This window comes from Marmota flaviventris, chromosome 6 (assembly GCF_047511675.1).
Source record: "Marmota flaviventris isolate mMarFla1 chromosome 6, mMarFla1.hap1, whole genome shotgun sequence".
NCBI lineage: Eukaryota > Metazoa > Chordata > Mammalia > Rodentia > Sciuridae > Marmota > Marmota flaviventris.
This window is the reverse complement of record NC_092503.1, coordinates 98,274,268-98,288,872: the sequence shown is the minus strand read 5'-3', so window position 1 is coordinate 98,288,872 and position 14,605 is coordinate 98,274,268. Positions and strand designations below refer to the sequence as shown.

The 14,605-nt window shown below is 37.0% G+C and overlaps 1 protein-coding gene across 1 annotated transcript in view; it reads right to left on the bottom strand.

The window, feature by feature from the left end:
* Positions 1-13,503, bottom strand: part of Col21a1 (collagen type XXI alpha 1 chain) — a 169,689-nt gene extending 156,186 nt beyond the window's left edge. The window contains exon 1 of the mRNA XM_027938296.2: positions 13,452-13,503. The gene's annotated coding sequence lies outside the window, so the exon portion shown is untranslated. The remainder of the gene's footprint in view (positions 1-13,451) is intronic.
* Positions 13,504-14,605: the final 1,102 nt, after the last annotated feature.

The window sequence follows — 14,605 nt, the reverse complement described above, 5'->3', positions numbered from 1 at the left end:
ACAGATGTACATCACTGGGCATCAGAAAGCTCTAGCACTTCTCCAGTGGGTTCTTACACAGTTTGAGCATCTCTAATTAAAAAATATGAACTACAAAGTGCTCCAAATTTCTAAACTGAGCTCCAACTTGATGGTACAAGTGAAAACTTTCCGCACCTTCCCTTTTGTTATGGGTCACAGTCAAAACACAGGCACACTAAAGGTATTGCATAAAATTACCTTTGGACTGTGTGTACACGGTGTATATAAAACACACATGAATTCTGTGTTAAGTCTGGATCCAATCCCCATGATAAACTGTATTCAAAAATTCAAAAACTCCAAAATCCATATTCTGGTCCCAAGTTTCTCAAATAAGGGGTTCTCAACCTGGACTGAGCCTCCTCTTTTCCCTTTATATTCCAAATTCCTCCCCCTTCACACATATAGATGAACAGGACTGATTTTTTTTCCAAGTTGGAAGAGCACATATCTTTGTATTTCTCTTGGTAGATACTCCATAAACGAATCAGCACTTTACTAACTGAGCCAAAAAGATTTTTCCAAGTACCAAGCAAGAACACAGTACTAAAGGGTAAGTTGTTCATTCATTATGACATCTTCTTTAAATAAAGAAACATTTTATAACAAAATTGTAATGGCAACTAGATGGGCAGAAAGGTTAAGTTTCCTTTGCTTAAATCTTCTTTGTCCTATATATTTTTCTCTCTGGTTCTCCATTGACCATACTTCTCAATCAATTACTGTGCACCTCTTACAGCTTCAAAAGCTCACCATTCACATTATCTAAAATATAATAAAATTATACTTCCATCCCTATGACAAATGGAAATGTTCACCTAGCTATTAATGACCTCCTCACTTCCCAAATCAGTGGCCTATCTCACCCCCACACTTCACTCCTTACTTCACACTGCTTGAGAATCACTCTTGTGATTTTTCATATTCATCTTTTGACAGCTGTCCTTTCTCTTGATGGGTCATTTTCTTTCAGTCTTCTTCTTTTTAGCATCCTATTAACAAACGTGTTCTTAGCTAAATGACCACTGCCTCTCATCCAGAAAATACAGCATGCTCTACTGTTTCAGTGACCACTCTTACTCAAGAACTCCTGGTTCCATAGATTGAACTATCTTGTTTGCTACTTTACCCACAAATCTTCCATTCCGATCAGGCAAGTTATATCAAGCCCACTTGATACAATACAACAGGGAAAGAAATAAGGAAAAAGGAAAAGATAACTAACAATAAAATATATACCTTGAGTAAAACTACAAGCTGGTGGGTCAGTTGTGAACACGGCCCATACCCAGCTGGTAAGCCAGTGTTGTTATGTGGAGTGTGTGCTCACATACATTCTCATGTGGGCTGTGCCCACTCTGATGGATATTCTGGCCTTTCTGATTGTTAAATATTTTAAACCTCACAACTGGCAGTGAGCACTTAAAAAATTTACAGAAGAATGATTCACTGAACAACATGCAATGCTAGCCAAGTACCCAAAAAATCAATCAAACTAACCTATACTTCTATGAGAGGAGTACTAGGCTAGCATCAGAATACTGTGCCCATGACAATTCAAAAATGAATGGAAAAGTAAATCACATATAAAACTAATTAAATGTCTCCCCAGTGGAGAGTTAACACCCAATGTCAGCCTGATAGGAGGTTCCTAATGATATGTTTACAACTCTGTCATTTACCCTCTCCAGTGGGTTATCTGTACTTTGAGTGAGGGCGATGATGACAGCAAATTAAATTTCCAGAAAAAGAACAGCTCATCTATGTGACTGAACAAAAGATTTGGGGTTAAAAATTATCTCAACTGAATGAATAATGGGTCGATTGCAACAAATCAAAATCCAAGAGAAACACACATTAATTTCTGGGATCCAGAGTCTGAACTGTAGAATGCTGGATAAGGAATCAAATAACTTAACAGCAGCAGGTCTGAGTAAACCAGAAGGTCTTAGTTGATGGCAAACTGAAGCCATTAGTGAGAACTGACTGCCAACAATTCATTTGGTCTTATGTTAAACTGAGAAAAGAACAGGACTACACCCCTTCTACTCATCAACCAATGGTTCAAGAGAATAATTTTCTTTTTTCTACCTCTCTTTGGAAGTGCCAGGGTGTTGCCCATGCTAAGTATATACTCTGCCACTGAGGTGTGGCACCAGCCCCAGGCTGAAAGAATTAAAACTGAATGTGTCCAGGGAAAGCCAACCACAATGGAGATACGACTCCAAACCTCCTCCTCAAAAAAAAAAAAAAGTGATTTCAGGATATGATGATGCTCCCCTTGGGGCAAAATGTTGGTTGTCTTCAAATGCTGGTAAGACTGCCACACAAAAATGAAATTAGCTTCTTCCTGCCTCTCCCAAAGCACAGAATTAGATCCAAAGTTTGGAAACTCCAGGAAGGAAGTTCAGGGTCTAATTTAAGGGGAAAAACTTTTTAATAGATGGGGATGCCCCTAAAACTGAGTGCTTCCCATCACTGACAGGGTCTGACATAAAATGTGTACTCATTAGGTATGTTACAGGCAGGGGTTAGAACATCAAGAATTATTCGGATAAAAATTACTTGCATTACAAACAACAATTATTTGTAAGATTCTTTCCAGCCTCATGATTTATATAAACCACAATGTGTCTAATCTGAAACATTTGCCCAATCCAATCATGTTTCAAGATGCTGCTTCATATCCTGGTGCCCTCATGAAGTCAGTTATGGCAAAAACAGATCATTTCATCCACAGTGCTTACCTCCACTGTTAGACCATTTGGTGCTTCATTACACAAAGTATTATTGTGCTTCCTAAAAAGTTTTATTTGAAGTAGTCCACCTCACAACTATATCATAAAGCCCCTGGGACCATGATCTCATGTCTCTACTACCTACCTACTAGCCACTGAAAAGAAACTTGCTGATTCGTTGCTTGTCTAGTTTTTCAGATAGCACATATTCAATATTCTTATAATCATCAACATCTACTTGCTGTAGAAGTGATGAAATATACAGCAACAGCTTCTTTGGGCATGCCTGTATGCCACCTTCTTACTACATCTGAATTCCTTTTTTTTTTTTTCACTTAAAACTTCCTAACTCTCTAATGAGAAAAATAGTTACAAAAGCCAAAATCCATTCTTAAAGCTTTTGCAGATAACAGAACATGCCTTTTTCCTTCCCCCCATTCCCTTAGAACATATCTGCAGATGGCTTGAAAAAACAAAAATCTTAGAAGAAGAAAGGTTGTGAAAGACAAAAAAAAGAGGAAAATCTGAAAATCTATACTCTAAAATAACAGTAGCAATCTCTTGCATGCTACATCTCTTCCTCAGTGCAGCTTGGAAAGTTTTCAGCTGTAAATGGAGTCATAAGGACACCCCCAGGGGAAAATTATTCGCCTCCCCAAAGGGATTGGCATTCTAAAACGATGAAAATAAGAAATAAAAAGTTTTTTCTTCTTATGATAAAGGCTTATATTTGGGGATAGAATCAAATAATGAATAAAGAGGAAATTTACTTAAACATTCAGTTTTCATTTAATTCATTAGTATTTAAATCAAGCTTGAAAATTTAAAATTATAATTGCTTCCCTAGTGTCGCTTAAGATATTTTAGGTCCAAAACTCAAAAATATGGCAGAATACTGAAAGGGAGATTTGGAATTCAATTTAGCAACCATATCCAAAATGGTGTAGAAACATTCAAAATGCACAAACTTATTAAATCATTTGAGCTTATTTAATAACATTAGGTCTGGCCAAAAATGTCTACTGTGAAATTACACTACCCAGCTAAAAATTAAAAGTATTTAGAGACACAGTTAAAGAAACACAGATGCACACATGGCTCTAACTATTCTTTCTATGTAGGTAACAGGCCAGACATTCATTTAATTAACTAATTTAGAATGAATTGGAGATCAAAAATATTCACACTTTTTTTTGTGATCTTAGATGTATAGTCTAAAAAACAATTGATTCTGATTTTCCTTGGACTCTCCATGGCTTGCTTCTCTTGAGTCTCATCCAATTCTATTTACGATGGTTTTGGTTTTTCATTAATAGACTACATATTTGGTGTAAATACTGTGCAAAAACTTATGTACATTAAATACAGAGACCTCACAGAGATCTGAAGAGACCATAGATCTGACCACAGACTCCAACTATAAACTTTCACATTATGGGTGTGGAGGCAATCAACAACCTCTTCAAAGTACTCTACTATAAACATCAGCTGATTTCGGTGAAGAACATGGTGGAATGACAATCAATGACAGATCAGGGCATCTATGGGGAAGTTGACTTAAGAGTCTATAAGTGTGTGAGAACAGGGATTATGTCTTATTAATTGCTGCATCCCTAGCACCTAGTCTTATGGATGGAAAGGGCTGACTAAATGGATGAACTAATGCAGCAGCATGAAGGCACCTGGCTGAAGAGACAGTACACACTGAAACCCAAGGCCACATCTACCCAGAGTAAAGCCTTCTAATTTTCATAAAGTTGTGATCAGGGCTATGACCCTAACCAAAAAGAACTCTACTGTTGCTAAATTCAAGAGCTCATGACAAACTACCTGAACTGCAAGTGAAACCTGAAGATATCCTCAATCCCATACAACCACTATAGTGGTCTTCCAAAACTGGGCCCTGTGGCTAAGGATAACAGCCTCAGACCCATACTTATAGTCATGAAGTCAGTTTTGAAAGCCTCTATTAGAACTGCACATGCATTGCCAGCTTCAAACAGCAGCTCCCCCTGCATTCTCACTTTCTTCTCTCCCACAATAAGGTGAATAATGGCTGGGATCTGAATTTGTATCTGGTCCGTGACCCAGGTATATAAAGATATTCTCATCTAAAGAAGCAACAAGCTTTCCAAAAGACAGGTGTTCAAACCTAAGTGTGACAAAGCTTACAAGTAGGGAGAATATCAGTACTTAGGATAGTAACTAATTTGAGCTTATTTGATTATTTTCTGTCACCAGGCATCACACCAGAGAGTTTATGCATATTGTTTTCTTTAATGCTCCCAACTACACTATAAAGTAGCTCCTGTGATTTATCACTTGATGGCAAATTAAGCTTTCAAAGGTCAAATAGCATTTATAAGGTCATATAGGTATTGTCATCCATGTCTTAATTATGACCTGACATGGCCTGGTTTTATTTGAGTACATAATGTTCTTTGGGCATTCATAAGAAGTAATATTTACTGCTTTTTTTAAAAAAAAAAAGTCTTGTTTCATTTTAGTCCAACATTGCTATCTCTAATTTGCGTACACTATATTTAGAAGTAAATCTGGCATAATATGTACTTTATGAATTACAGGAACATGAATTAATTACACTCTGACAGTCATTACCTCTTATATGTATGTGAATTCAAAATTCTAATTCCAAATGTTTTCATCTACAAAGCATGTAACTACATATCCATATCCATTTCTTCATTATAAAAGCAATGCAAGAGTATTAAAAAATACAGAAAAAAGAAAACTAGAAAAACAAAATCTATCATATCATCACCCAAATATAACTGTTAACATATTGGGAACCATACAATTTAGAGCTCAAAAATATAATTTGATTACTCATATAAACATGATTTCCCTCAAAAAGCCCATAATTTAGAATCAGCAATTTTTTCAAGTGTTGAAAGGACCAATGGAAAACACTTTTATATAATTCCCACATGGAAGTCAAAGAGAAATCTGTTTAGGTACCATGAAAAAGAGCTTGTGACTTTTTTGAAAGAAAAAGATCAGCTATTTTATTATTCAACATTCACAGTAATATCTATCTTCAGTGCATGTGCAAGAAACATGCTGCTCTGGTTTGAATATGTTCCCTCCAAGTCAGGAGTTATCAAGTGTTAGTATTAAGAGGAAATATGTTGAAGAGGCAATTAGTCCAGAAGGACTTCTCTCATGAATGGGAGGCTTTACATGGCTTTCAGCTAGTTTGTTCTTCTGCCTAATGTCACACAAGGAGATGTGTTTCCTCCCCTCCTGAAGATTCCAAGACAAGGTACACTCTTGGAAATAGAGAACAGAACTCACCAGACAACCAAACCTGCTGGCACCTTGACTTTGGACTTCATAGCCTAGAGAACTATGAGAAAATAAATTTCTGTTTTTTATGAGTCACCCAGCCTCAGGTATTTTGTTATAATAGCCTGAAACAGACTGCAACATAAGTCAATAGGAATCTTAGGAAGGAATAAATTCTACATTTCTCAGTGGACTAACTTCCTAAAGGATTTGCTACTTGACATTGACTTAAACTCTACAGACAGATGCTCTAAGATACAACTTTTACATGGCCCATGATGGCCTTTAATGGTGCTTCTAACCAAGGAAAGAGAAAAATATGCAAACAGCAAAATAAAAGGAATCTTGTACAGTCATACATGTGCAGCTCTCCCAGGCTTTTCTAAGTTACCAACTTTTCAATAAGTTGGGAGAAGGCTGGGCTAAGAAACCATTTCCTGGCCCAGGATCTTCTTTAAAATAATGAGAATGTCTGTTTATTTGGCACTTAGTACATTTCAATTACTGTTATTCAATGGTAATATAGATGATATATAGTTTAGATTATAGCTATCTAAATATGCAAGAATTTAATTTAGATAACCAAAAGTTTTCTTGGTTCTTAATTTTCTTCTTGACACCAAGAACTGTATAAACAAATGATTAATAGGTAATGCAGTGCTGCAACCATGGCCAAATTGACCTAGATCAAAATAAGTCAAAATAAAAATAAAATAGCTATAATCTAAATGCTTCCACTTGCCACTAAGAACTCTGCATTTCACCTTCCCTTTTCGCCTGTTTTTTGTTCAGTCCATAGGAACCAAAGTAGGAACTCTGTCTACACCCCTCTAGTTAAGACAATCATTATGTTGCTATGATCTGAAATGTGTCCCACACCTTCAAATTCATATGGTGGACCCTTAACTCCCTGGTGCAATGGTACTTGAGAGACAGCTTTGGGAAATAATCAGATTATAATGGTGGAGCCCTTAGGATGGGCCATTCCCATACAAGAAGAGACAGAAAAGAGCTTGTTGCTTTCTCTCCGCCATGTGAGCACACAGTAAAAAGCTGTCTGCAAGCAAGGAGAAGAGTACTCATCAGGACCTTCACATATCAGCACCTTGATCTTAGACTTCAAGTCTCCAGAACTGTGAGAACTAAATTTCTATGAGAAGTCAATTGCTGTTGCTGTATTTTAATTAAGAAAAACTTTTTTAAAGCCCTGCAATTCTGGCTAGATTTTCAGCCATACACTCCATAGTATGTTGTTTCAGTGGCCCAAGCTAATCAAGTCACAAGTCTTCCCTGCTGCGCAAGTTCTATCTCACATTCTCTCAAGGTTTCTCTTCCAAACCTCAGCCCACAGGTATTAGCTAACCAGTGGTTTAAACAGTGAGAGAAAAGTAAAGGAGCCATCTAATGATTGCAAAGCAGAGTGCCAAAAGGAAAAACTGACTTTCTAAAGGAAATAGCAAAGAGTTTCTTCATTTGCAGAACCCTGGTTATTCACCTTCTTCGCAATACCTGTCTTGGATGATCTCTCCACTTTGTGCCAAGATACTCCTTCAAATTATATTGAACCCCAACAATTGATACGTGGCATAATTGCAATTGATAATCAAAAACAGATTGAGAAGAAATCAAGTAAGACATCCATTGTGCTATGCTTGTTGACTTTTCTAAATTTAAATCAGAACTATTCTTGCCTTATTTGTTTTTTTCAACTCAGGATATTTATAAAATGTTATTTTACATAATAAACTGAAAGGAGTTTTCCATTTTCAAAAGCAAAGTTGCCAATTGACTATGAACAGATTCACTAGATGGAACTTAGCAACTTTTCTTCTGAATTCCCTTTATCTAACATAGCCAGATACTTGGTAAGCACTTACTAGCTATTTGATGAATGGCTGAACACTTACCAGGAATGTTCCTCCCTGGCTTATCTGGAATATTCTATCTTCTTCTGGGTGCCACTGCAAAACACATGCTTAGACACACCCTATGAGTGGAATCAAACTCTCTCTTCCTAATAAAGTAACAAATACACAGAAGGTTTAACATGTTAAGTCTATATTCTAGGAAGTTGTTTCAATAACTTAATCACCTGAAGATTTGAAATTTTACCATCAAAATATAACTAAACACTTTAAGTGTTAGTTTTTATTTAGTAATTACATAGTAAAAGCATAAAAATAAGTTTTCAAATAATGTTTTCAGAAGAATGAAGTTTTCATAAAGCTTAAACTTCATTAGAACTTCTTTTTGCTTTGATTTACCAATTTTTTTTAAATGTTCTTGGTTCTTAATTTTCTTCTTGACACAAAGAACTGTATAAATGAATGATTAATAGGTAATGCATTGCTGCAACCATGGCCAAATTGACCTAGATGAAAATAAATCAAAATAAAAACACTGCTGCATCAAATACCGGCAGCTGGCAGGAGGCCCAGGAGGTCACCAAACTTGGACTTGAGAAAATTCTCAGAGTTTCCTGAAATTTTCAAAGATATCTCTGCATTTTCTTAATAAAAACCAAAATGCCACATTAACAACAAAGAGAAAAAAACTAAATGGAATCCTTTGAAAAGAGAAACCATAGTGAGCAAATTATTGTTTTCACAATGGATGCAATAAATGTATTTTCTTGATGTTGTAAATATTGCTGACACTGCTTTATGATTAAGGAAATCTTTTAAATAAATATTCCTGAAATCAAACTGGGATAAGTGTGACAGGCAGTAGAATTCTACAGTTTTCTGATAGTACTCTACAACATGGATTTTGTGCCTCTTTGTGAACATTACCCAATATTTCAGAAGGCTAAATAGTTAAATGAAAAACATACTGAGCAGAAAACACAGCAAATTTGAGTTGTTAATCAATGCCACCAATAACTATTATTAGCTCTGAGAATATCTCCAAGTCTGTTTCCCCACTTACATTACACAAATACTAATGCCCTTTCCCATTCTAAAAATTGTATGAATACACAGGAATCCTGTGGATATAGCTAATGTACAGACATTTTATAAGGCCTCTCTTTATAAAAAGTGTGACTACTCCATTTCACAATAAAATTGCAAAACATTCATACAGAGTAGTCTTTACAAAAAAAAAAAAAAAATAGATTTCAAGTGCCCAGTTGATCTGGGAAGGTGGATCAAAACCATGATTCTCAGTGTGTGGTCTCTAGTCAGTAGTAGCAACTTCACCTGGGACCTTTTAGCAATGTTGTTCAAAATGTTGTACTAGTTTCTGAGAACCTTCAAGTATGTCATTTATTCTGACATAAATTCTTCCACTAGCTGAAACATAAAAACCATGAAATGAACATATATGTGTTAATAACCTCAATTCCTATTTGCTTTGAGGGTCCCAGTTTCAGAGGTAAAAAGAGAAAGGAGAGCTTAAAAAGAGAGCTTCAGTTTAAACCATTCCTTAGTGTCCAGAGTAAAATATCAGTAGATTCTAATTAAGCATTTACTATGAGACAGACGGTATCTTAAGAAGCTTTCTCCTCACAACAACTCTCTGAGATGGGTCCTATAACCCCAATTATGTAACTTGTCCAAACTCAAACAACTAGTGACAGGGCCAGGATTCAGAGCTAGACAGTCTGGACACAGTGTGTGTCTTTAACCAAGGGTATGTGCAGAAAATTGGGGGAACTCAGCCCCCATGGCTAATTTTCTTTGTGTGAGATTGAACCACATGCCAGAAATAAACATTTCAGCTTTGTTTCTCACAAAAATGATAATGAATCAAGCTAAAGACTTACTATCGAATGCTGAGAAATATAATCCAAAAACAATAAATATAAAATACAAACACATATCCATTTCCTGTGATGTGTTTTGCTCACAAGAGTTTCAAGATTGGCCTTAATAGTAAAACCATGCATGATGGAACAAATAGAACTCTGAAGTGAACCTAAATGAATTCCAGGTAATGCTCATCAAAACATTTCTAAGTGAGCCAGGTTATGTAAACCAAGCCTAATTAAGCTGACTTCTAGATGATTGTATCTGCTCTGGCACTTGTGCCTACCAGTGGAGGATTGTAATGTCACCATGAGGCAATGCAGTATTGATCATTTCTAATTGGCCACTCACTGCAAGCAGTGCTGCCACATCTATCACTCTGAATTGCGACATCAAACTCTCTTAGCTTTTCAGTTAAATTATCCAGAACACTTGATTTGATTACTGAGTTTGAATTTGCTTCCACATGCCTTCTTTTTTCCCCATCAACAGATGTTTCTCTAATCTTTCTTTTTAAAGTTATTTCATAGCAAGCCAAATAGAATACCCTACTTACAGTAAGCTGTAATTACATTTAATTTAATAACATCCAATTCTAATTCCATTCAACTTGTTTTCATTTTGGTGTTTGGGAGTTAGGATTTTGGTTTAGGTTTTTTGGTTTTGTGTATATGTATACATATTTATAACATTAAATTGTAATTTTTAAAATATCCTAATGACTTGATTTCTTGAATAGAACATTTACTAAGATGATTATGGGCTGGCACTTGCTCTCTGTCTAGTCTTCCAGAAGTCACACAGGATAGGGAATGGGCAACTTATATTCTTGCACTTAAAGATACAAGATATAAAAAGACATTTTCAGACATCTAATATTATACTTATCACAGAAATTTAAGAGAATTGAAACTAATTTTTTGGATTAAATACCATAAATATTTCTCACTAGAGCTTTTTGGTCCTAAGAAGATCATAGAGATGATCTTCCAGTCTAATAATGTAAAAGGTGTAGATTTTGTGTGAACATAGTTCAAAGCACTTTGAAATGATTGCAGTTGAGGAAGAAAAGGACTCTTCAATTACTTCACCTACCCTTTTTGCCAGTTTAGGCTTGTCCTTGTTCTGTGTCCTCATTTTTCTATTTTCTTGAACAAACATTGATGTAGCTGGATAAGGTTTCATGTATTCTGTTAAGAGCTAAGAAACAGCAGGCAGTACTCCTAACCTTGGAGATTGCACCCTGTTACTTTTACATGCTTTCCCATGGCTTACATTTTTTATATAAAAAACAGTATTCTGAAAAGTCAGATTTTAAGACTCTTTAAAAATGTGAAAGTTAATAGAGTACAAGCTCCACCAAAAGTCAAATCCTTACCACAGTCAGTAATTAGAAAAAGAGGAGGCTATTGATTTGAAGCTAATCTGCTGAAAAATTTTTTTAGAAAGTTCCATATAAAACACCCAACATAATTGGAAAGATTATTTGAGGATGTCCATATATTCACTTTCTGGTAGAAAGGAAAAATTGTAAATTCCACTCTAAGGGCTCATATAAATACAAAAATCTGATCACGTATCAACAAATTTTTAAATTTGATATTTACAGTTAGTTTTTTGCTCTTGGTTTTGAGTATACATGTTTTGTGTATTTTCAGCTAACAAATATTTAATATATTATTCTAGACACTTTAGAATTATTACTTCATTTAACTCTGATAACAATGTGAAAAGTAAGAGTAAGTGTTATACGACACTTCCAGTCCCTCTTTTATAGATGAGGAAAATTATGCAAGCATTCAAGAGCATGGAGAAGTAAAAGAGCAGGTTTGAACCTGGATCTGCCTTAAAACAAGGCTTCTGTTCCTATCCCCTACCTACACTTCCCCCATTCTCTAAACATAAGCTTAGTACCTGTTCCTTAACAAGTGTATATACCTCAGTGACAAATTGGTGTAGAAGATCACAGCTTGTAAAATAAATATTCTCTGTACAGAAAGTCTTGGTACAGTGAGCACCATGTTCACTACAGCACACATGGGCTGGGACTGGAGTTTTGCCTAGTCTAGATTTTCTTATCCAATGTCAGGTTTTCTAATCCTTTTAAGCCCATTTGCAAAGTCATTCTATTTCAGTATTAGTGGCTTAAAACAGCTAGAGTTTTTTAAGCCAAAATTTTGAAATTTCAGATCTCTATTGAGAAAGAGAAAGAGGGAAACATCCGTTTGAATAATCCAGAGACTGCATCGCTGAATTCTTTCACTTATGAGAATGTAGTTAATCCCTCAAACCCCCAACTACTTTAGGGAGAAAAAAGTCCTATATATGAATGCCTGTAATGTGCACTGATGTCAGGGATGATCTAGGATTATCTCATCAGGAGCCAAAGACTCATGTTATTACAACTAGAAGACTCATCTGTGTTTCATCTTGGTTTTATTTTAGCTCTTGGAAAAGGAAAAAAAAAAATCTTATTCTCTCCTAAATAAAGTATGCAAACTCTACAATGTAATAATTACTAGAAATTATGGTTCTTTTATGGTCCTTTATTGGAACCTACAAAGTTCTGTGTTTTGTTTTTACCATAGGCAAAACCCTACTGATGAATACCTAAGGTTTTCTGGAAAGTAGTCTCTTTCTTCTTTCCTCTAGAAAGGGGAATTTACAGGTGTCTGCCCTTACCCTAACTGAAATCCAACCCCAGAGTTCTCAAACTGCAAGCACTAGCATCAGCTAGAGGGTTTATTGAAACAGATTGCTGGCCCCAACCCCAGAGATTCAGATTCAGTGGGTGGAGCCAGCGCCCTAGATTTTGTACATTAGAAAGTTCCCAGGTGGTGCTGCTACAGCCCAGAGACCACACTTGGAGAATCACTGCTTTCACTCACTTCTTCCTAAACTCTCCATTGCAGGTTGAAATCTGAGATCCGTTTTGGTTTTTGTTTCTTTGGGTTTTTTGTTTTGTTTTGTTTCTTTATGCTGATTACCCATAGTCCCACCCCCAGAGATTGTGATTAACTGGTCAGGGGTGTCAATTAAGCAACATTAAAAAAAAAAAAAAAAAACCTCCACTCCAGGAATAAGTCTACTTGTACAGTAACCTTATCTTTAAGGTTGCTAAAGATAGCTCTTAGACGTCATATTGTACACGATATGTACAACCAATAATATATATTTAAAGGGTTTTTTGTTTGTTTGTTTTTGTTTTTGTTTTTTAAGAAAAGAACCTCTGGTCCACACCACACAGACCCAGACCCACTGTCCTGGATGCTCAGCGTGGCGCTCCCAGCCGAGCTAGGGACACTTCCAAGAAGACCAAGGCAGAGTGGGGATGAGCTTCCAGGAGTTAATCACTGTATGTTATCTCAGAGGCCAAACTCTGAGGCAGAAATCCGCTCCCAGGTAACCTCCCGAGGTTTATGAACACAAGGGAAATTTGCAAGACAGACCCTGACCTCTCTCAGACTTCAGCCTGGGCAGGAATTTTACCGGACAGTTCACCCCCTGCCTCAGCACCAGGGGGAAAACTGCACCCTCGCGTCACGTAACAAATCAAATTGCAGTCCCCGGAGGGTCAGCCCGAAGTCCCCTAGACGTCACTCTGGCTAAGAAAGGAGAGACGGTGGTGTTGCCTTACCTGGTGCGAGTGTCCAGGTTCAGGGTTGCAGTCACAGCCAGCTGCGTGGTGCTCCAGAAGGACCAGGTGTCCCAGGCAATGACAAGCCCGGACCGGGGAAAACCTGGGCTGAATCCGGTTGGCAGCGCTGCGCCTGGAGACCGGTCTCTCTGCAGCAGCCGGTGCCGAGCGCCCCGGCTCAGAAACTCCTCAGCCCCCTGGAGGCGGAGCCGGGAGATAAGATTCAGGCGCCCCACCCGCCCCCTTGGCGGGGCGACTGCCAGAGGGTGGGGTTTGGGATCTGGATCTGGAAGTGAGAACTGTTACTGTTAACTCTGGTAGAGACACAGTCAGTTCAAATCCTGTTAGGACCAGAATATGCACGATTGGGGAATGACAGTGAAGTTGAACAAGGACGTCCAAGAAGGACGAGGAAACCCAGAAAGAGAGGCAGAATGAGCAACTAGTAGGAAAGCAGAAAAGAGGCAACTCCCCGCAAATAGGGCTTGCTTGCTCTGTCATATACACACATTAACACGGTCTCACCTGGTATTTTCTTCTGCCTCCAAAGCTCTGTCCCAGACCTTATCATAGCTCTCTGCTTTTCTTTATTCAGTTCTCTACTCAAATATCACCAAGTGAGTCCTTCCTGCATGTCCTATCAAAATGGAACTCCCACAAGCATTCCCATCCCCAAGCCCACTTTTTCACCAGATCACTTATTGCTCTCTGATTTTTTAAAAAATTTTATGTTTGTTGTTTTCTTGCTTCACATCCAACTCAAGATAAGGACTATGAGGGCAAGGAATTGATTGACTTGTTGCCAATTTTATCATCTGCACAAAGAATACCTGACGTATAGGAGATACTCAATAAATACTGGCTGAATCAATGTGTGAATTAATTCCTCACCCTCGGAAAACCTTCACACACACACACACACACACACACACACACACACAAATGCTTTCCTTCAATAAGAATTTCATTAAATTCAAGTCACATAAGAACATTTTGAAATGATTATTATTCCTACCATTCATTCATGTTAAGTTCTATTATTACGCAAATATGATGAAAGTGAATTGCTTTGGGTTTGGCAATGGATGCTTAGATGTGATAGCTAAATTCCAAGCAATTAAAGAGAAAAATGAGTTGGACTTCATCAAAATTAA